This window comes from Saimiri boliviensis, chromosome 3 (assembly GCF_048565385.1).
Source record: "Saimiri boliviensis isolate mSaiBol1 chromosome 3, mSaiBol1.pri, whole genome shotgun sequence".
Classification (NCBI taxonomy): Eukaryota; Metazoa; Chordata; class Mammalia; order Primates; family Cebidae; genus Saimiri; species Saimiri boliviensis.
This window is the reverse complement of record NC_133451.1, coordinates 150,543,672-150,564,796: the sequence shown is the minus strand read 5'-3', so window position 1 is coordinate 150,564,796 and position 21,125 is coordinate 150,543,672. Positions and strand designations below refer to the sequence as shown.

Below are 21,125 nucleotides of genomic sequence, written 5' to 3'. Positions count from 1 at the left end.
ACTGGAGGGCAGAATTAAATGTTCCCTTCCCGGGTGGTCCCATAGCAGCCCACACACACCTCTGCCATGTCACTGATAATATCGTGCTTCGAAGCTGGGTCACCTATCACGCTTGCCTTGTGGGCAGGGCCCTTGCCGTCTTAATTATGAAGCAGAACACGCCTCTAAAAGCTGCCCGTGGCTATTCCTCCATTCTAGGTTGTGCAACAGAATTTATCTTTGGGAGAAAATTGGTTTTTTGTTTAAATTTGGAAAAACAATGTGGTGTGCTCTGTAATCAAAGAAAGTGCCCAAAGTTTGATAAGAAAAGAGAGACTTAAACAATGAGAAGCCAAATGGCGTTAAAATTAAGCCCTTGGCGTCCTGGTGTACCTCTATGGACACATTATCTGGCTGCGAAGGCTTCCCTGCTCTTCCCTAGTGAGGGGCCTAAGGCTAGGGTCATGGAAAACATGGATGGATAGGAGTTGGCCCCACCAGCAAGACAGCCAATGGCCAGGGCTAAGAGAGATGCCTTTGGAGCAATGATAGCAAATATCTCACTGAGCTTTGCTTTTCTGTTATCCATTCCTCACCATAAGTTCTAAGATATCACTGTGATCTGCTAACCTCACCCCATAGTAGTAGCCTTAGGCAAATAAGGAAGAACATCTGTTTATGCTTCAGGGTAAATTAGAGCACCAACAGCCTGAGCAGCAGGAGAGAGTGAAGAAAAGCAGTGATGACAGGAGCCCAAGCCAGGGCAGTGGCAGAGAAAGAGGTGACATCAGCAGGCAGGTGCCTTCCCACATAATCCTTAGAAGGAGTGACTGAATTTCCTGCAGTCCACAGAACAGAGAGTTATTCTGGGAGGCTGAAAACTTTCCATGCAATTAAATCATATTTGATTTTAGCAATCAGCCTGGTTCTAGGCACGTTGAAAATGCCCTAAAAATATCTGATAAGTGAATGAATGAATGAGTAACGAATGAATAAAGGAATGGAAGCTTCCCTTCAAGGTGGTCTCCAGTATTTGTCCTTCCTGACATTCACATCATGTTTCTCTTTCCTCGTTACTTTGTTCTTACAAAGCCTTAAGGAACTGGAAAAGAGGCCAAAAGCAAAGAGAACAGCACCCTGTAGTGCCAAGTCCAGGGTAATGACCCTGGCAAGAATGGAGATCCTGACTGGCTAATTAGCACAAGATACCTGCGAGCCTGCCTGGGTTACCACATGCTTGTCACTCTCAGCCCCAGCACCCAGCCAGCTGCATCTCTGAGGCTGCAGCACTTGGGGCAGATCATCCTTCCTGAAGGACAGCATCCAGTTTGCTCGTTTTTCCCTTTCCTGGAGCACTAGACTGATTCTGAGAGACCGAAGGTCTAATTTCTTCTAGCCACTGGCACAATGAAACAGAAAGCAACTCTGTAGAAAGGGTCAACAGACTGCTAGTACATCGGTGGAACACTGTGTGTTCTTTGGGATCAAGGAGAAGGAAAGCAAACCTATAAGAGTTTCCAGGCCAGAGGTTCTTAGGAGCCTGGGGTCAGTCATTCTACATTTCTGAGTGTTTATTCAGAACGAAACTGTCAGCCCTCAGAGACTTTGCTGATTCTTGCAAAGAGATCCAAGAGATATTTGTGTTCCCAACTTTGACATCCACATGATTTCCTTCCTGTTTGGTGCATTTCTTGTCTTTGGAAAGCACTGGATCTGGTCCTTCGAAGGACAAAATTTTGCCCTTCTTCACGGTGGCTAGGGAGGTCAGGTCACACGAAATCCTCCACACACACAGAAAAGCCCAAGTTCATTTCATGCTCAAAAAGAAGCCCCTGACTTTGCTGCAGTGTGCCAGGGGGCTCAGCGAGGGGCACACACTCGCACAGGCACATATAACTGAATTACCAGGGAACAGGCCCGCAGGCATGCGAATGGAAGCAAGCAACAGAGCTCCTCCACCGAGGGGAATTCTCAACTTGCTGTTTACTATTTTAAGCACTTCTGCAAAAGAATGTGAGAGGCGGCGAAGGTCAGGATTGTGAGCTGTCCATTACCGTTCCTGGCTCAAAGTCTTGACAAGACATGGGAAAATTACAGAATTAATTTTGATGAAACAGACGTAGATCAAAAGGGAGATGGCAAAGAAGCATGGTTTGACAATATGTTTAAATATATTGTTCATCGACTCTCAATACAGAGGGCTGCAAAAAGGGGATCAGAGCACAAAAGAGGCACTGAGGTCGACGCATCTGACTACTTCAATCACGTGGGACAATCATGTTAAGACAGAGGTAAGCATTATTAGCAAAAGGATCGTTGTTGGTTAAAAGAATCTACATTTGGGATTTGTTTCTGTTGTTCCTACGGCACGTTTTCTCCAGCAACATAAAGCATGGAACTTCACTTTCCAATATATTTAGAACTGTTCATCAGTAGGTTTCCAAAAATATAAACCCAAAATAGATCTCAAGTTAGAATTTTCCTGGGCATCAAAAAAAGTTCTCAAAAACAACATACTGGCATCTATTTGACAATATAGGCAAAATCTTGAGTGGAAAATAAAGCTTTTGTATCCACAGCAAACGTAAATTAATTTAAAAGTCCAGAGTGGTGAACAGTCCTGAGGTATTGTGGAGATGGGAGAAAAGGAGCGAGGAAGGAAGAGAAGAAGGGAGGAGGGATGGAAGGAAGGAGGGAAGGAGGGAGGAAAACGTCAGGCCTCCAAGTTCAAGCCTGGCCATTATAGCCCTGGTACCTGCACATACATCTCCTAATGGTCTCCAGGAGCCAGAAAGTCTGAAGTAACCAGATGGCCACAAAGAGAAGTGAAACGATTGGTTCCTGCCTCAACTGATTGCTCTCCCCCTGCGACATTCCACCATTGTTCCTGCTCAGCCTTGTGAAATTTCCCCCCAGATATTAGGTTTCTCAAGACCCCCACCTCTGTAACCACACCCTTCCCTCTGATTGCAACCAATAACCCCCACCCTTATGACCATGCCTGTTTGTAATAGATAACTCCTCCCCTTGTGACCACGCATCCCATGATGCCCTCCCCATCCCTAAAATAGATAACCACCTTTAACTGACCATTGGCCCCAACCTATATAACCAGTCCCCATTCCTACACCCCTCACCCAACTCCTTTCTCAGATTTGGCCCCCTCGCACCCAAGCACTAAATGAAATGGCCTCATTGCCCACACAAAGCCTACTTAGTGGTCTCTTTATGCAAACAATGCACCTAATAGGAGGGAGGGAGGGAAGAAAAAGTAAAAGAGGAAGAGATGAAGGAAGGGTGGGAAAGAAAAGCATGGGTTTTAGAAATCTTCAGACTGGGCTCCCTACATGCTCTGCAGCAACTACCAGCAAGTTCACTCCCCTCAAGCCCCAGAGTTCTCTCTATGATATGGAGACTGTGATATTCTATGAGAGATAAAGGTTTAAACCTAGCCTGTAGTAGTCACTCAGGAGATGTAAGATTCTTCCTTTCTTCCTTCAGAATGGCTTTGGATAAGCAACACTGGATTCTCTTTATGAGGTCCTGAACTTCAATTTGTGGAGGCAGAGCAGTCACAAACAAGAACGCAGAAGTGAACTAATAAGTAAAAAATGAGGCAAAAGGAAAGCAATCCTGGAAAATGAAAATTCTCAGTCACTTAAAAAAAAAATGTAATAAACATTAAGTTCTGTTTGCTCACAGCAGGCAGAGCAAATGCAAATACATCGACAGCCTGCTAAGGAGGCCCTTGCAACAATGATGAATTGCTGCAGGAAGCATCTGTCCCTTCCCCACCCAGGACAACATCTTAATAACCAGCGTGTTCATGATTTCGGTGAAGGTTTAGACTCAGAACACTCACTTGGTCATCTGACTTTGGTTTAGGGCCAGGACTCCCCATATTCAGAAATATAAGACGAAGCCCTTTTGCAGTGTCAAAAATGTCACGGTACCTCTTCTCCCCCACATGATATGAGCTGTCCTTCAGTGTCTATTCATTGAGAAAATTCATAATCACAAAAAGACTGAATTTGTATTATACGTAACCTCAGAGTATCTACATATATTAGAAAAATTACCATGACATTTGTCTGTAAGATATTATTTCTCCTAATGATAGAGGACGCTTTGTGCAAATACAGCTTTCCAGACCCATTACAACAGTATTGCAGACACTTTCCCTCCTGGAGGGACAAAGCCCACAGAGGGAAAACCCCTAGGCTGGGAAATGGTTCTCTTGCTTTTTTATATAAATCTCAAAACTTCAAGATGAGTAATGATTTGGTCAATTTTGAAGCAAAGGTTTAAAAATAGGAAAATGGAGAGAACATCCACATACTGAGAATAAATTTAATCTTAATGTTATTAATAAACCAAACATGTTTTTTGTAAGGCCAATGTGTAGATTGATTCTAAAGAGATCATCTCGACTCAGAAGCAACAGAAAACAACAATGAAGACGAACTACTGGTTTGTTTTCTTTTCTTTTGCTTTGTTTTGTTTTTTGACAACAAGTTTCCAGGCAAAAAGAACCACTGGTTTTATGAAGAATTATCGGTACGGTGACATAGCTATGTCTCAGAGTCTCTCAAGCAATAATGCTGAGTAATTTTTCTTGTTAATTATATCTGTTTACAAAAAAGATGGAACTCTGAATTGTTGGGTAAAATTTACATTTGTGAAAACAGGCAGCAACTCATAAACTAGTCCAATGAAAAGTCTTTAAAATCTAGTGGCTAAAATGAAGGATAAAACTCCAGACATTCATAAAATCATTCTGCAGGATATGCTAAGAGTCTCATCTGGGGGGCAGGGGCGTGGGAACAAGCAGCTGATTAAAGACACTTTTTGCTGCCTGAATCTCTTGAAAAATGACAAAAAAAAAAAAAAATCCGCAGAATATCTCCAGTCATCGAAGGACCCTTCCTCCCCAGAAAATGAGACAAAAATGTAATTTTTACAAGACTACCCCCAATGACCAGGTCCGTGGTTTCAAAGCCAGTGGTGTATTGCCCCACAAGTGGAAGAAAGAGGAACGCATCCCTTTTGTCCTGTCGGAACAGACGTGAGCATCTGCCTTCCACGTCTGGTTATGGTATATGTCAACAAACACAGCAGCAGAGAAGGCCCTGCAAAATTATCCATCAGGGACCTGTTTACATTTGTACTGTCAATTCTAATAGGTTTTTTATTGAATTAAATTCTTCTGCCCTCATTAGAATCATGATTGCCTGTCAGTGAGGATGACAGGTCTGAATTCCCACAAGGATGTTAGACGCTCCATCTTGTGTATTGCCCAGGAGGGATCAAGGACAAGGCTCGGTTGGAAATTCTACATGTCAATCCTTAAAATTACAGTACACATACTTCTCTGCAACTAAGTAATTGTGCTTCAAAATAAGGCAAGCCAGGGAATTCCTAAGGTTCTTCCAAAGTGCAGGTGTATACAACTTGGCAGGTCCTGACAACCACGTTGACCTGCAGCCACCCAGCCTCAGCACGTAAACGTAGGACTTGCCTGTCTCTCAAGGCCTCTTGGGAGTCACTGAAGGCTGTGGAGTCTTATAAACATGGACAGCAATTTCACCTGAGATGGGGTTTCAGATGAGGCTTATTTCTAAGAATACACTTGACAGTACAGAGAAAACTTGAGCGTTACGGAGGACAGACCACTCTCTACTGGATAACAGGGGAGAAGACTCCGAGGGATGGCCACGTTTAGTGACCACTTCCTCTGCCAAGCACGTTTTCTATCACATCTCATTTAATAATTACAACTCAGTGAGGGATAACACTTACACCTGTTTCATGAATGGAAGACAGAAAAGCTTGGAGAGTAATGTTTCCACATCACACAGTCAGTGGCTGGGCAGGAGTGAGACCTCCATCTGTGAAGCTCCGTGATACCTCCCCTCTTCCTCCTTCTCTGGTGCCCTGAGCAGGAGGCTGGCCCTCCAGAGGCACTGAATGTGGCAGGAATAGAAAGGGCCTTCGAAGGCTCAGCAATAGTCCCAGCTTGGAGGAAAGATGGAACCTACATACCATATTCCAAAGTAAAGAGATTTCTGAACACAAATATGCTCCCCATCTGGGCTATCCCTAAAATGAATGAGCAACTTTTAAAATTGGAGTCTGTTCTTTCTTCCATAATTAAATGGAGAAAAAGGGGGATTTTACTATTCAATAACTTAATGTGAGAGAAAAATAAACTTCTTTATTCTTTATCCTTAACTTCCAACCAAGTATACAGAAATTATTTCATAAAACCCTCTTTTGGGGGAATTTTTTTTTTTAACTAGCATCAAATTGTTGCATCCTATAAGCCTGAAAATATTCACATTTTACAGTTTTGCCCCATTTCCCAAAATTTCCTAGCCTGGGTTTCTTTCAGAGATGCTGTCGTCCATTGAGGATATGTCTGGGGTCTAGAGCCTAGATAACAATGTTCTTAATAAGCCACCCCCCATACCCCCGGGGATTTTGAAGCCCACCAAAGGCCGAGTCCCCAAAACAGAAAGCAAGTTAACGTTCTGCAGTTCGATATCAACCAGTCACGTGTTTTTTGTTTTGTTTTGTTTTGTTTTGTCTGAGATGGAGTTCCTCTCTTGTCACCCAGACTGGAGTGCAGTGGCACAATCTCAGCTCACTGCAACCTCTGCCTCTTGAGTTCAAGTGATTCTCCTGCCTCAGCCTCCTGAGTAGTTGGGACTACAGGCATGTGCCACTACACCTGGCTAATTTTTGTATTTCTGGTAAAGACGGGGTTTCACCATGTTGGCCAGGATGGTCTCGAACTCTTGACAGGTGATCCACCCACCTCGGCCTCCCAAAGTACTAGAATTACAGGCGGGAGCCACTGCGTCCCGCCTCATGTGCTCTTTATTTGCAGAGGAAATGGAGAGGGGCCGCATTTGGATGAGATGTTACGGGAGAACCCACCTCCACATTGCTGTTCAAATTCTTCCCCAAGGGATTTGAAATCAACTACACTGGGATGTCTGAAAATGTTTCCTCCTATTAAAGGTGAATGATTAACCTAGAAAGAGCAGCATGTAAGGGGAGGCTTGGCTTGCTCACTTGCTCACTTGTTCGCATGAAATCAGAACTTAACGTCCAGGTAGGCAAGGAGTTTCATCTGGTGACCTGCTACTGTCTGGTTGTTTGCTGAAATGACTTGATTATCAGTCACGTCTCTTGAATGAGACAAAGCAGAAGAACAAACTAGGTAAATTCTCTTTTTCTACCACTAGATCCTTCTTTTCTCCTGTACGTCTCCTTCTCATTCCTGTTCTCCTATTCTTCATTCTCTTGCCCCAGCTTTCCTGGACAACCTGTCTGTACTGTCTCTAGATACTTCCTTTCTGTTTTCATATTTTTCCCTTTTCTTGCAGACTTGAGGATGCCTTCTGTTCTAACTTCACTCCTTCCCTGACACTCACAGGCTCACGGATTGGTACCCAAGCTGTTTTCTGTTTCCTGGCAGCTAGCCTCGAATTCCATTCTGCCACAGGATTTAGCTCTAAGTCAGGCAGTAAATGGGCTCTTTACAAATCTAGCTTAATTTAAAGAACTCTCTTCGTGAGCTGCATTTCTGGGGACATTTTTCAAGGGCGTTAGCAATGAGGCTACATGCACCGGCTTGTACAACAGCAGATTGGCTACTGTTTCTGACACTCTGGAAGACCAACATTAAGGCTCAAATTAACTAGCAAGTGTAAACCACAGGAACCAAGAGAATGATTTCACAGACTTATTTTTTTCTCCACTCTATTTGTATAATTTTAGCAACTAGGGCATGAATGTGCAGGACCCAGCGTCAGTGTGGTGGAAACAGCAGGGGAATGATGAGTTGATCGGCTTGGAGGCAGGGCGAGGCTGGAGGATGAGGGAGATTGGAAGTCATCGATTATGACTCCATCGCTCAATTTGAACGGCTAAGATTTGTGGAATCTCAGGCATTGTCTTTCATCCTTAGTGTGATACTTCATGCTCTGATCCCTTTCTTGTATCTAGTTTGAAACACGAATATTTGGTTCATGAGGCCATTTCTTTAAAAGCTCGTTTTGATAGATAAACTATCAATTGGTCTTACATGTGCATTAAATCGCTGAACAACTTTGAAAATCTAAGGTGAACAGAGCCTGTGCCTGCCAGGTCCACAGGTCATGAAACTAAAACAGCTGGTGAAGGTCCACCCCTCTAATTCACTTTATTTTGAGAGAATACAGTTTTCATTGGGATTAAGATTTCTGACCACCTGTGAGTTGGGGGCGCGTGGGACAAGGAATAGGTAAACTTTTCTTCTCCTGTCTCTTCGCAGATGCTAGTGAGGAGTGACTTGGCCAAGATGCAGTAGCAGAGGGGCGTGGTGAGAAACAAGAAGGCTTAGTGGGATATAATGAAAAGGCCACATTAATACCAGAGGGTCTAGGACAGGCGTCCCCAAACTACGGCCCACAGGGTGCATGAGGCCCCCTAAGGCCATTTATCCGGCCCCCCGCCACACTTCAGGAAGGGGCGCCTCTTTCATTGGTGGTCAGTGAGAGGAGCACAGTATGTGGCGGCCCTCCAACGGTCTGAGGGACAGTGAACTGGCCACCTGTGTAAAAAGTTTGGGGACGCCTGGTCTAGGATGACAGACAGCCCTGCTGTGTGACACCGCAACAGTCAATCCCCCAAAACAAACACACAAACAAACAAAAATCACATCTCTGTTGGGCATCACGGGTACAATCCAGTCTTTCAATGCCCAGTATAGTTTCCACTGGCCATAGGTCATTTTAACTTCAAATTCGGTTAAAGTTCCATTTTCTTCATTGCACCGGCCACCTTTCGAGTGCTAATAGCCACATTTGGTCACTGCCTGCCACACGTAACAGGGCACCTATGGAACATCTGTCATCACAGAACGTTCTAGTGGACTGCGCTGCTCCTGCGTGTTCTGGTCTAATGACATGCTCTGACCTGTAGCTTCCATGGGTAGCCATTCTTGAGCCAAAAGAAAGCCTTAAAAAGTCATGTGCAAACAAGAAAGCTTCCATTACACACAGAACGGAGCAGCCTACCAGGGACAGGAGAGACACAGGTAGTCTTGCAGCTTCCAAAATAACCACTGGGAACTCTTCACAAACGCAGCCCGAGAGGATACAGAGATGGGGTCATCTCCTTCCAAAATCGACTGCTCCTCTCCCTCTGCCGGAGGGTTCAGCTGAGAGCAGCAGGTTGAGTAGCAATTCCTCATGTGAATTAAATGGAAAGGAAGGGCTATCCTGGCACTCAAGGATTTGAAAGCCAATAGCACCAACATGATTAAATAATTGAACTGTCTCACCTTGCCCAGTCAAGCTGGATTCCAAGGAGGGTAATTAATCTTCATGTGCCTGTTATTCCCTGACCTGCTCCTGTTCAAAGTCAAGTTTCTCAACCTGACTGTTTCTTGCAAGAGAAGAAAAGGGAGGAGGAAGCAAAATAGGTCTTCCTCATAGAAGAGCATTAATACTGAGAAATCTTCAAGTCTAGTCTTAATCAAACACCTCAAAAAAGGCAGCATGAATGCCATAATTGTATGCAATGTTACCTGCAAATTTCAGAGAAACAAAAATATTGGGGGTTTGTAGTTGTTCTTAAAGATTAGATTTGGACAGGGCACAGTGGCTCACGCCTGTAATCCCAGCACTTTGGGAGGCTGAGGCAGGTGAATCACAAGGTCAGAAGTTTGAGACCAGCCTAGCCAATATGGTGAAACCCTGTCTCTACTAAAAATACAAAAATTAGCTGGGGTTGGCACCTGTAGTCCCAACTACTCGGAAGGCTGAGGTAGGAGAATCACTTGAACCTGAGAGGCAGAGACTGCAGTGAGCCCAGGTGGCCCCACTGCACTCCAGCCTTGGCGACAGAGAGTGAGACTCCATCTAAAAAAAAAAGATTAGATTTTAGGACTTTTCTTCAAGAAACTCTTGCACATTGTACTTCCACATGCCCAGAAATAAAAGAGACAATGACTGAGACAGGAAAGGAAGCTAAGTAAATGTACCAGCCTTGCCTCAGTTCCCAAGTTAATCATTGCTCAGATGCAAAGCTAAGGTAGGGGAAGGGGGAGCCCGTCATAATGTGTGTTTAAATTCATTCATTCACTCAACAAACATTTATTGAGCACCTGCCATGCCAGGCACGGTTCTAGGAGCTTGATGTATCATCTGTGAACAAACAGACACGGTCCCCGTACTGGTGGAAATTACATTCTTAACACTCGTGATTGGATTTGTTTTTTAGTCAACCATACTTTATCCATTAATCGTACAAGTCAATTTGAAAAATACAAAATTTTAGCATCTATTTATTTTATATTACTTTCTATAAAATGATGGCTTGACTCCTCTAAAAGCGTATTTGTGAGGGTGCCTTAAAAATAACTATAATCACCTGGCATGGTGGCTCATGCCTCTAATCCCAAGCACTTTGAGTGACAGGGGCAGGCAGATTGCTTGAGGTCAGGAGTTTGAGACCAGCCTTGCCAACATGGTGAAACCCCATCTCTACTAAAAATACAAACATTAGATGGGCATGGTGGCATACATCTATAGTCCCAACTACTCGGGAAAGTGAGGGAGGAGATCGCTTGAACCCAGGAGGCAGAGGCTGCAGTGAGCAGAGATCGCACTACTGCACTCCAGCCTGGCGACAGAATGAGACTCTGTAGAAAAGAAAAAAAGAAAAAAAACTATAATCCCCAGGAACTTCCCAGAACCATGCACGTTGTACACCTGACTTTATATCAAGGAGAGAGCCTTCCAGCCAAGCTCTAGGCACGTCCACCCAGCTCCACAAAATGACCAGCCAATAGCAAGGCACAGCCAGCTGCCAGGCCTGCCGCTTCCCTGAAAGAAGTAGATACAGGACAGCAGTTGTTTGACAGAAAGACGAGGACAAGTGAGATGAGATGAGAGAGACAAACAAAAAGTAAGAAAAATGAAAAACAATATCACTGATCATCCGCCACCCCTAAGTATGTATTAATGGACCGATAAAGTATGCCCCGGAGAGTCTTAATACTACAATATTAAAACCTGTGTACCAAGAAAATAATGTGCCTGGCTTAGCAGGCACATTATAACAAAGAGAGTTTGGGTTCTGTGTTGTTGGTTTTCTGGTTCTTGCTAATGTTCTGGTTTTCAGCTTTGCTCACTTAGAAGTTCTTTTCCTTTAAAGGGCTGCGTGCCACGGAGACTGTTTTCCAAACAAAGTGCAATGCTGCCCCCTGGTGGTCGAATAATGTGAGCGCACATGTAGAAATCGAGCGTCTCGCCTAGCGGAGCTTCCTTCCCTTCAGTTCTGCCTAGATTTTGTTTTGCTGTCTTTTCATCCTCCAGAGTGCAAATATTTCTTCCTTAAAGATTCTCAGCACAGAGATATTTTCTGGATCACCTGTTTCACACACTAATCAACATAGCATTTTATCCTAAAATGTGAACCGTGTGCTGATTACAAAACAAGCCGTGGGGGTGAGTTAATTTTGCTTATAAAAATTAAGCAATCTCCCTGGAGGAAGCCCAGAAATCAAGTCTATTTCATATAACCTTTAGAATCCTGATTGGAATTCTCACTGGAAGGACATTTACTGAGAACTCAAGCTCAAGGAAATCAACACCCGGATCTAACAGACATTCCACTCCCAGACAAATGTATTTGATTTCAGATCATCCTTCAATCTTTGTACTGGGAATAAACCTAAGACCAAAAGCTCTGAAAATAACAATGCAGGTGATACACTGCACTATCAGAAGCCTCCTTCCTGGATTGCATGAAAACACAACTGCTGGCTTAGAGAAAATTATATCAAATGAGAACACATGGGGAGGGGTTGCCCGGCGAGCTAATCAGGACATAATTAGCTAAGAAGTCCGGGCATATATCTAGCTTTCCTCAGACCATGATCCCTACCACCTGCATCAGGGTAACTTGGGAGTTTGTTAAAAATTAAATTTCGAGACTCCACCCAAATCTATTGGATTCAAAGCTCTGGGGATAGGACCCAGAATTCTGCATTTTCCAGGCTCCTTGGGTAATTTTGTGCACACTGAATTTTGAGAACCATTGGGTACAATACAATTGTAAGTTTCCATTGAGATTTCCTATTCAGAACTTCTGACACGTTATAAAGCTACAAAAAAAATAAACATATCAATGAATGCTTTTCCTTGATTTTCTCCAAAATTAAAAGGATATTTCTGATCATGAAAGGTCCTCCCCAGCCAATTAATCATGATCATAGCCAATTAAAATCATGAGTATCACTCATAACTGCTGACAATTTCTAATTTTACTCGTTACCCCAAAGCCATGCCTTTGAAAGCCCCATCAGCAAGCAGCATGAAATGATTCATTAAGCAGAAGCATCCACTAAATCAGAGGATAAGACAGCCTTAAGATGACTACACAGCTTTCTGCCCCCACAAGAACGACCTGACTAAAACAAGCAAAAGAGAGAAAGAAAAAAAAAAAAGCAGCAAACAAAAAGAAATGACAGCATCTAACATTTCCCTATCTTTCACCCTTTCTAAACTGCATGGCTGTTGGTGCTGCCTCCTGCTCCCCTTCCTCTGCCGGGCCATGGTTCCTGCCTCTCCCTGTCATCATTTTATAGCCACTTGCAATCGTGTCCCGTTCCAGGCCATGGTGAGAATGGAATGCGCTCTGGTCTTGCCAAGCTCAGGCGGAGGTGCCAGCACAGTCAGCTGCCTCCACTCAGGCTACAGCCTTTGAGCAGGTGCCAGTACCAACAGGTTGCATTTCATCGCTCCCCTTTATTGCCTGAATGCGCCGCAGGAGGAGAGGGCGCGGGATGGAGAAAGCCTTGTGTTTCTGCCTAAAGAAATTGGTACGTGGCTTAAAGAGGATCTGCCTGCTCTGCTTGGTTCACCCAGCATCCCTCAGTCGCCAGCAGAAAGAGCAGGAGAAGCAGATCCTGAACGTTTCACAAGCTACGCACAGGGAGGGCAGCGCCTCCACTCCACCAGCCAGGCTCTCTGGAGACGGGGTCTTGAAATCTCCCTCCCTCCTACACCACGGGGGAATCAGGCTACAGTGGAAATCTAGAAATGCCCCAATGGTCAAGCTGATAAGCAACAGCAATCGCTGCAGGGGAAGATCTGAAAGCACGAATGACATCAGGAAAAAGAGGGAGGGACACCTGGACCGTGCCAGGTCTGTTTGTTCTGGGAGAGAGATCGAACGTTACAAAGCATCCTTTAACTCAATATGGAATTTCAATACATCTCTGAAAGGGGGCTCTAAGTCAACACAGCCCACTGTCAGCAAAAAGGAGGCCTAGGCAAGAATTTACCTCTGAGATTGGCTCTTGGTGGTTATGTGTGGCTGCAAAGAGAAGCAAATTGCAAACGTAATAAAATAGCGTAGAAGAGAAGGATTTTTTAACGAATTACAATAAATATATATTAATCCAAGTATGCTCCCAAAGGCAGGATTTAAATTTTCCTAGATGAGCTCGTACCTTAGTCAATTCTCCTTCGCTTGTATCTGGCCCATGTCACACCTTAAAATCCATACCGCTTTCTCTCTCTCCTTAATTGCTTCACGTGGGTAACTTGCATTTAAAACCAGTCCTCTTTGCCACTTGACCTTTAAAAGAAGATCAGAAAGTAAATTTTTCATCCTAACAAAGCTACCATGCTTCCATACACATGAAATAAATCACAAACAGTACAGTTGAACAGGAATTAATGTTTTTGCCATTTTCAAGCCTGTATGGAACTGAAAACAACTGTTTCAAGGAAAAAATTAAATGCATCCAAAAGTGTACTGGTAATGCTTATTCATAAAGACTGATCTTCTAGTCTACTCTTGTTTGTTCCTGTGGTAGAGAGAACCATGACCTCCCTAAGGATGTCTACATCCTAACCCCTGGAGCCTGCAAATATGTTGCCTTACATGGCATCAGGACTTTGCAAGTGTGATGAAGGTAAGGACCTTGAGATGAGGAGATTATCCTGGATTATATATGTGAGTTTAATAGTAATCACAGGGGTCCTTCTAAAATGAAGGCAGGAGACTCCGTCAGAGAAGGAGAGGCCGTGACTGGAGCAGAAGTATGAACAGAAATAAGTACAAGATAGAAGCCGCCTCCCTGAGGGATCTGGACAGCTACTAGAAGGTGGGAGGGGCAAAGAAGGAGATTCCCCTCTAGAGCACCAGAAGGAGCAGCCCTGTTGACAGCTTGATTTTAACAAGTTAAGTTTCACTGTGGACTTTGGATCCCCAAAACCATAAGACAATAAATTAATGTTGTTTTAAACCACTCTGTTTGTTACAGCGGCAAGAGAAAACTAATCCAGTCTCCAAATCCTTTCTGAAAAAAAAAAAATTGACTGTCATTCTTTTTCAAAAACTGACAATACAGCAGTAGCCGAACACTCAACGTTAGTGATACTCTTGGGTGTCATTAGAATCTGACGCATACTTCATAGCTATGGGTGCCAACCACTAGTGAAATAACTGAGACTACTGAACATTTTATGTTTTTAAAGGAAAGATTATTAAGGATTCGTCACAGAGTACATTGGAATGATAAAATGTGCTCATGTTAACTGGCTTGGCAACCACTTTAATTGTTTATCATATCTGACCCTCATGATTTCATAAATAGTAGGCAACAGACACAGAAATGGGTTTTTTAATGAGACAGAAAATCCACTAAAATGGAATTCCTCATCTACATATCTACCAGATGAACCAGAACTCATTTTGTTGCTAAAAAATGGAAGAGAGAAGTGTATCCTAGTCACAGAAGACCATGAGAAGAGTGAGGGTGTGAGGAAGGGATCACAGAACACAGACCTCCCTCCCACAGACAGAAGAAGACAATGTTCAGACCTTCACCAAGAGGGAGAAAGAGGGTGTCTGACTCGCCATAGGAAACCCTGCCTTTGAACTGAACCTAGAAATATTTACTCTATCTGGGCTAGCTCAGGAAAAATGAGCTGAGATGCAGCATCCCAGACTGGAAGGATATTGGATACCTTTCTCTTTTCTAATCAAGACCCTGGAGAATCTACTAACACATGTTTGTTCCAATATTTGAAAGTAGAAAATATTCTAAGTGCTTTTTGAAGGAACATGTTGGTCTTTTCCAAACCCCACTAAAATACCCAAATCCAAGAAGCTTCAGCTTTCAATATTTAAAGTTTCACTTTTAAAAGAGTTTGGTTTTATTTCTCTATTCAATTTGTTTTCCTGCTTTTTAGATTAACTGCATCTTGAGAGCTGGCCAGGAGTAAGAAGGGTGTTTGGAAGGAAGAGAAGGTGGGAAATGAAGAGGCGGCAAGAGACTCACTCAGGCAGTCAGACAAACAAATCATCCATCTTCCTGGCTCAGGTCAGGAATACTCGAAAAGCCCTGTGTCCTGCACGGCAGCCCTGAGCAGGTTCAGGGCAGCAGATGCTCTCTGGCTGCGTTAGAGAAACAGATAAAACCCTCAGTTCTCTCTGAGCAGTAAGTACAGAAGATGAGGCTGTGACAGTCTCATTAGGAATAATAGAGAGAAATTGTGTACAATCATCTCTGATGGGTTGCCAGTTTTCTGACAATGGGCTTAGCAATTAGTTTGTCAATTTTTAACCAAATGCAAAAATAATAATAACCCCCTGCATGAGCTTTTGATCTGCCCTGCCACCTTTCACCTGATGCCCCCGAGGCCCAGAAGTACCCCCACTTGGCCTTTCAACATTTGCCACACCCACTTTTCACCAAGGAATTCATCCACCTCCTACAAGGGCTCTCAGAAGATCCAGTGGAAAAATCCTGGCTGTTCACCCTTTCCTCTCCTGGTCTCCCAAACCTTCCAAAAAACACTTTTTCTTTATCTAGTCTACCACTGATGGGCATTTAGGTTGGTTCCAAGTTTTTGCTATTGTGAACAGTGCCACAATAAACGTGCGTGTGCCTGTGTCTTTATAACTGAATGTGTTATAATCCTTTGGGTATATACCCAGTAATGAGATTGCTGGGTCAAATGCTATGATGTCTAGGGGAGGGATAGCAGGGGGTGGGGGAATTGGGGAGGGCTAACATTAGGAGAAATACCTAATGTAGATGATGGGGGGGATGGGTGCAGCAAACCACCATGGCATGTGTATACCTATGTAACAAACCTGCATGTTCTGCACATGTACCCCAAACCAGAAAGTATAATTTAAAAAATAAAAAAAAAAGACTTGTTCTGTTGTCCTTTGGTGATAGCCTGGTCTAAATCAGAGACAGGTTTTTGAAAATATGTGATGTCTGACCTGCTTTTTATAATGAATTGGCCATAACTGCCAAACAACAAAAAAATCTCCATTTTGCTCCCCAGTCCTCTGACCGTAACGTGGGAGGTGCAGCCCTGTCTGCCTCTGCTGGGGGAAGCGACAAGCCCAGACAGGATTCCTGGGGTGCCCGCTCACTGAGCCTGGAAGGCACAGGGAGGACGTAGCCAGAGGAGAAGGAGGGTGCCATGCAAATGTCCCCTAAAGCAAACCACCTGGCGGTTACCGCACTGAACCAGCAGCAGGAGCCCGCATGGAAGGCCTGGCTGATTCTACCCATGAAATTTCTAGCAAATGCCATCAATGCCTTTGCACTCCCTGTTCTCTCCTGAGAGAACATAATGCCAAACCCTATTACTGTCTCTCTTCAGAGCACTTCAGAGAAAAGCATTCCATGAATTCAAAGCCCAGCAGCCACGTTATTAATATTTCCACTGCAATGGCCGCATTCTTGCTCAGGCTTGAGATGATTTACAAGCATCCTCTTCACCTCGTCACAATAGTGTTCAGCAGGCCAAGGACACATGACAAACCAGCAAACTGCAGAGCAAATCCCTCCTCCTCCTGAGGCTTGCATGTAAACCTGCCCCTTTAAAAAAAAAAAAAAAAAAGGCAGGGACATAGAGAGCAGGAAAATCTACAGTACAGCAATCCCTGTTGCTACCACATTCTCCTTTCACATAGCCCTTCCTGGAATTCTGTCCTCAGGCAAGTGTCCCCGGGATAAAAGGAACTACAGAGAGCTGCTTTTAACCTGTGCCAAGAGCTGTGACAGTGCCACACAGACATGATGACAGTCTCTGGGAACCTTCCCCGACTACCCTGTGAAAATTCCTGCCTCTGTTATTATGTTTGCATCCTTCACATCACGGGTTAGTTTTCCTTAAAGGCTTATAAACGTATGTGTCTCTCTCTCCTGTTAGCTCCTAGAAGCCAATTGGTTCCAAGATCCGATTGGTTCCATGCCCACCCCAGTGCACAGCACCTGACAATCAATGTCTATCCAATTAATGTGCTAAGTCATTAACCATAATCCTTACGACAACAGTGGAAACCAGGTATGATTATCCCTACTTTACAGATGAGAACCCTGAGTCCAAGAGAACTGGAGTGATGTTTCCAAGGCCAGGGAGCTTCGTAACTATGGAAGGCAGGATAGGATCCCAAAACAACATGCGTGCCCCTTCGTCCCCAGCCAACCTCACGCGTCAATGGCGTGATGTTCCTCCCTGCACCCGCCAACCACATCCTTCCCACTTTATTCACAGATGCTCAAAGTCCACTTCCTCCTTGACGTTTTGCCCATTATTTTCTCCACAGTTGCTGACCTTTTCTGTGGACTCTCGTATTTACTTACATAATAGCTTGCATGCAGGCTATTTGTCTACCTTAGTTATGTAATGATTAGAAAAGAAAGGAACCTGGAGGGAGGGAGGTCAGGAACAGAAGATGGAGGTAAATAGATTTCAGGACAGGAGGAGGTATTTGTGCCATGCAGTTTTGAAGCCACATAAAGAAAGCAGATGGAGGCTGGGCGCTGTGGCTCACATCTGTAATCCCAACACTTTGGGAGGCCAAGGTGAGCAGATCACCTGAGGTCAGGAGTTCGAGAGCAGCCTGAACAATATAGTGACACCCCATTTCTACTAAAAATGCAAAGATTAGCTGGGCATGGTGGTGCACGCCTGTTGTCCCAGCTATTCGGGAGGCTGAGGCAGGAGAATCACTTGAACCCTGCAGTGAGCTGAGATTGCACCACTGCACTCCAGCCTGGACAACAGTGTGACTCTATCCCAAAAAAAAAAAAAAAAAAGAAAAAGAAAGAAAGCTGATGGAGACAAAACAGGGAGGCCCAGGAGTGTGTCCTGCCTACTGGAAGGAGGAGCCAAGATGTACGAGACCACAGGCCACGGTTCTGCTTGGTTCTGCAGCGTTTGGCATGGAGCCGTCACGAGTGCCCTACAGTGCCGCAACCCTCAGTACCAAGCAGGAAGACAGAGCGAAATGCCTGGCTGAAGGACAGCTTTTTCCCCTATTCTGCCCTAAGCCATGGCACCTGGCTAACTTTCCCCCGTTTTCCTATTGGGAGCATCCCAATCCCTCAGTACTTCAAACCTACAAATAGTGAGGGGGCAGAAAAGGCAACAGACTGCAAGGTCAAGAAATCCTGTTCATTGTTTAATGCATACTTGAAATGTTTACAGCGAGGTTTTGCCCTATAACCTGTTCTGTGTTTTCCCATAAACCCCTGCTGACTGCCTGCCTGTTCGCACTGAGGCAGAGGGCTTCTAATGTGTCCAGACACAGACAAAATGAGTTCTTCACCTCCCTCGCTCCTGCATCTCAAGACAGCATGATTGCTTCTTCAACTCTCTTTACTCCACCCTATTTGAGGTACTCAGTGATCTTAAGAGTGGGCAGAGAAAGTAAGACTTGAGATGCAAAGTGGAAAACAGCTCTCTGGCTATTCAAGGCTATCATAATAGTGTATCAAGATTTCAGAAGCATGCAATTGAGTACAATCATGGAATAAAGCAAATCCAGAATCATTTATGGGTTGAATGCCCCCATCACAGCCTTAAGAGGGGTAGCTCCATCCCTTGGCCCACGGTTCGTAGGACAAAAGAGAGATGAATAAAGAATCACCTATTTACCAGTTCTTTATTCCATTTCAGCCAGGAGCAGAAGCCGACATCCACAAGGACCCTTTCAGCAAGGGATTATATATCACACCATAGAAATACATAAAAGACAAATTATCCCTGAGATCATCATGCCTCCATGGACCTGCTCAAGGTTTAAAGGCAGCTGCAATTAGGTGCCCACGGTCACAGATCTGCTAGTAGCTTAGCATGCCTGCATTCACTTTAATCCTGCAGAAATGGAGCCAGGATGAATTTTGTAGACATGTTCTTTGCCTAAGTTTGAATTCTGTGGGTCTGAATCAGAATTGCAAGAGTTTAGTAATTTGCTTTTGTTAACGAGATCTTTCTCAGCTTCTGCAGTGTTTACAATATGAGATCTAATTTGGGCTTAAAATGCTCATGAAAATTAACTGCATTACTTTTAAAAATGCAATTGGGAAGAGATGGAGAGGGAAAACGATGTGACATGCCACAAACTTACCACGTTTGCACATTTGCTGGAGAGTTCTCCCAGCTGCCGGCGCGGACGCACCCCGCACACACTAACGCTCCAGCCCCTCAGTCAGGCCTGACTCTCAGACACAGGGACGGATTAAGAAATCTATTTCACTGCTTTTGCAATAAGAGAAATTGAAAACCTATTTGGAATAAGGGCTTCAAAGTTTTATTTATTTTAATGTTTAACAAGCGTGCAAGACCCCTGATGCAAAGCTTCTGGAGCACAGTGGAACTGGCCACAATGCCGGTGATTATCAGGCCTTTTTAAATAATAAGCTTTTACCTACTGAGTGCATCTGCGTGGCAGGCGTGATTCTGAGCACTCTACTTACACCATCTCCCAACTGCCTGAGGAGGAGGTTAAAGCACAGAGCAGGGAGCAGCCACATAGCTACTCATCAGCAGCTCTAGAACCGAAACCCAGCTCAGCTGGCCCCCGACACCTCCCTCATCCCTACTCTGATGGGCTGCGTGCTCTAAACTGCTTTTGGGCAAATAAAATAAAATAAAATTAGAAAAGGCCCATTTGATTATGGCAGGCACATCCTCTAAATTATAAACAACACTTAAAATACATTTAATATATATGCATTTAATAAAAGCCAGGGAGGTGATTTTCAAGCCCAGAATGCAAAGGTTGGATCAGTCCAAGCAGACCCAAGATGCATGGGTACAGACTTTTAAAGAGGGGAAGAAACAGCTTCTTCAAGTGAATTAATGCAGGACAGAAAACCAAATACTGCGTGCACTCATTTATAAGTATGATGTAAACACTGGATACACACAAAGGCATAAAGACGGGGAAGGGGGCTGCTGCAGGAGAGAGGCGGGGAGCAGCCAGGGCTGAAAAGCTACTTGTTGGCTACTCTGCTCACCACCTAGGTGACAGGATCATTCATGCCCCAGCTTCAGGGTTACACAATATACCCAGGTAACAAACCTGCACATGTACCCTCTGAATCTAAAATAAAAGTCGAAATTCTTTTCAAAGAAACTGGCTTATTCAGAGCACAGGAATGCTAGTGTGTTGCTTTCAGAGAAAGTTCAACTGGCTGTCTCCAAAAGAGATACGTCCTTCGAGCCACAGAACTCATTTCTCCATTACACCAAGAGGGAACCCAGGTCCATCTCAGAGGTAGAAAAGGAATAACAGTGAGGTCTATGCCCAGAATCCCAAAGTATTAATTTCCCATGAAAATTAGATGTGCCATGTGAACGATAATGGAAGATTATCCACCTTATTCTTTCCTTAGGCTGACGTGTGGCAGAAGTCAGAAGTGGAGTTTGTGAACATGAAATCAGAACACATGTTCTTAGTTAGATCCAGGTTAATGGCATGTCATGGTGAGAGCTTGTCAATGAATCTACTCTTGCAATAGGGATGGCCTTGTCAATCAGAATCTGATCTCTCAGCTCCCCTCACTTATCCAATTCCTCTATATTTCTATACACAGATACACACACACACAGACACACACGCCTATAAGCTCTGTAAAGAAAGGGACCATGTCTGTTTTGCTCACCAGTTTTCCCAGTGCTTGGCACAATCAATGAATGAATGAATTAAATGAAGGAGTGAATGAATGAATTCGTAACACTTCAAGGCAGCTCTAGCAGAGTAAGAGTGGCCCAGAATAGATCCCCAGCTCTGAGATAGCTCTAAAAATAATTTCACCTTCAGAG

General features: G+C 44.1%; 1 long non-coding RNA gene across 1 annotated transcript in view; it reads right to left on the bottom strand.

Moving 5' to 3' along the window:
- LOC141584071 (uncharacterized) overlaps positions 1-21,125 on the bottom strand; it is a 459,558-nt gene that overhangs the window by 406,598 nt on the left and 31,835 nt on the right. The window contains exon 3 of the long non-coding RNA XR_012517006.1: positions 13,490-13,617. This is a non-coding gene — a long non-coding RNA (uncharacterized LOC141584071). The remainder of the gene's footprint in view (positions 1-13,489; positions 13,618-21,125) is intronic.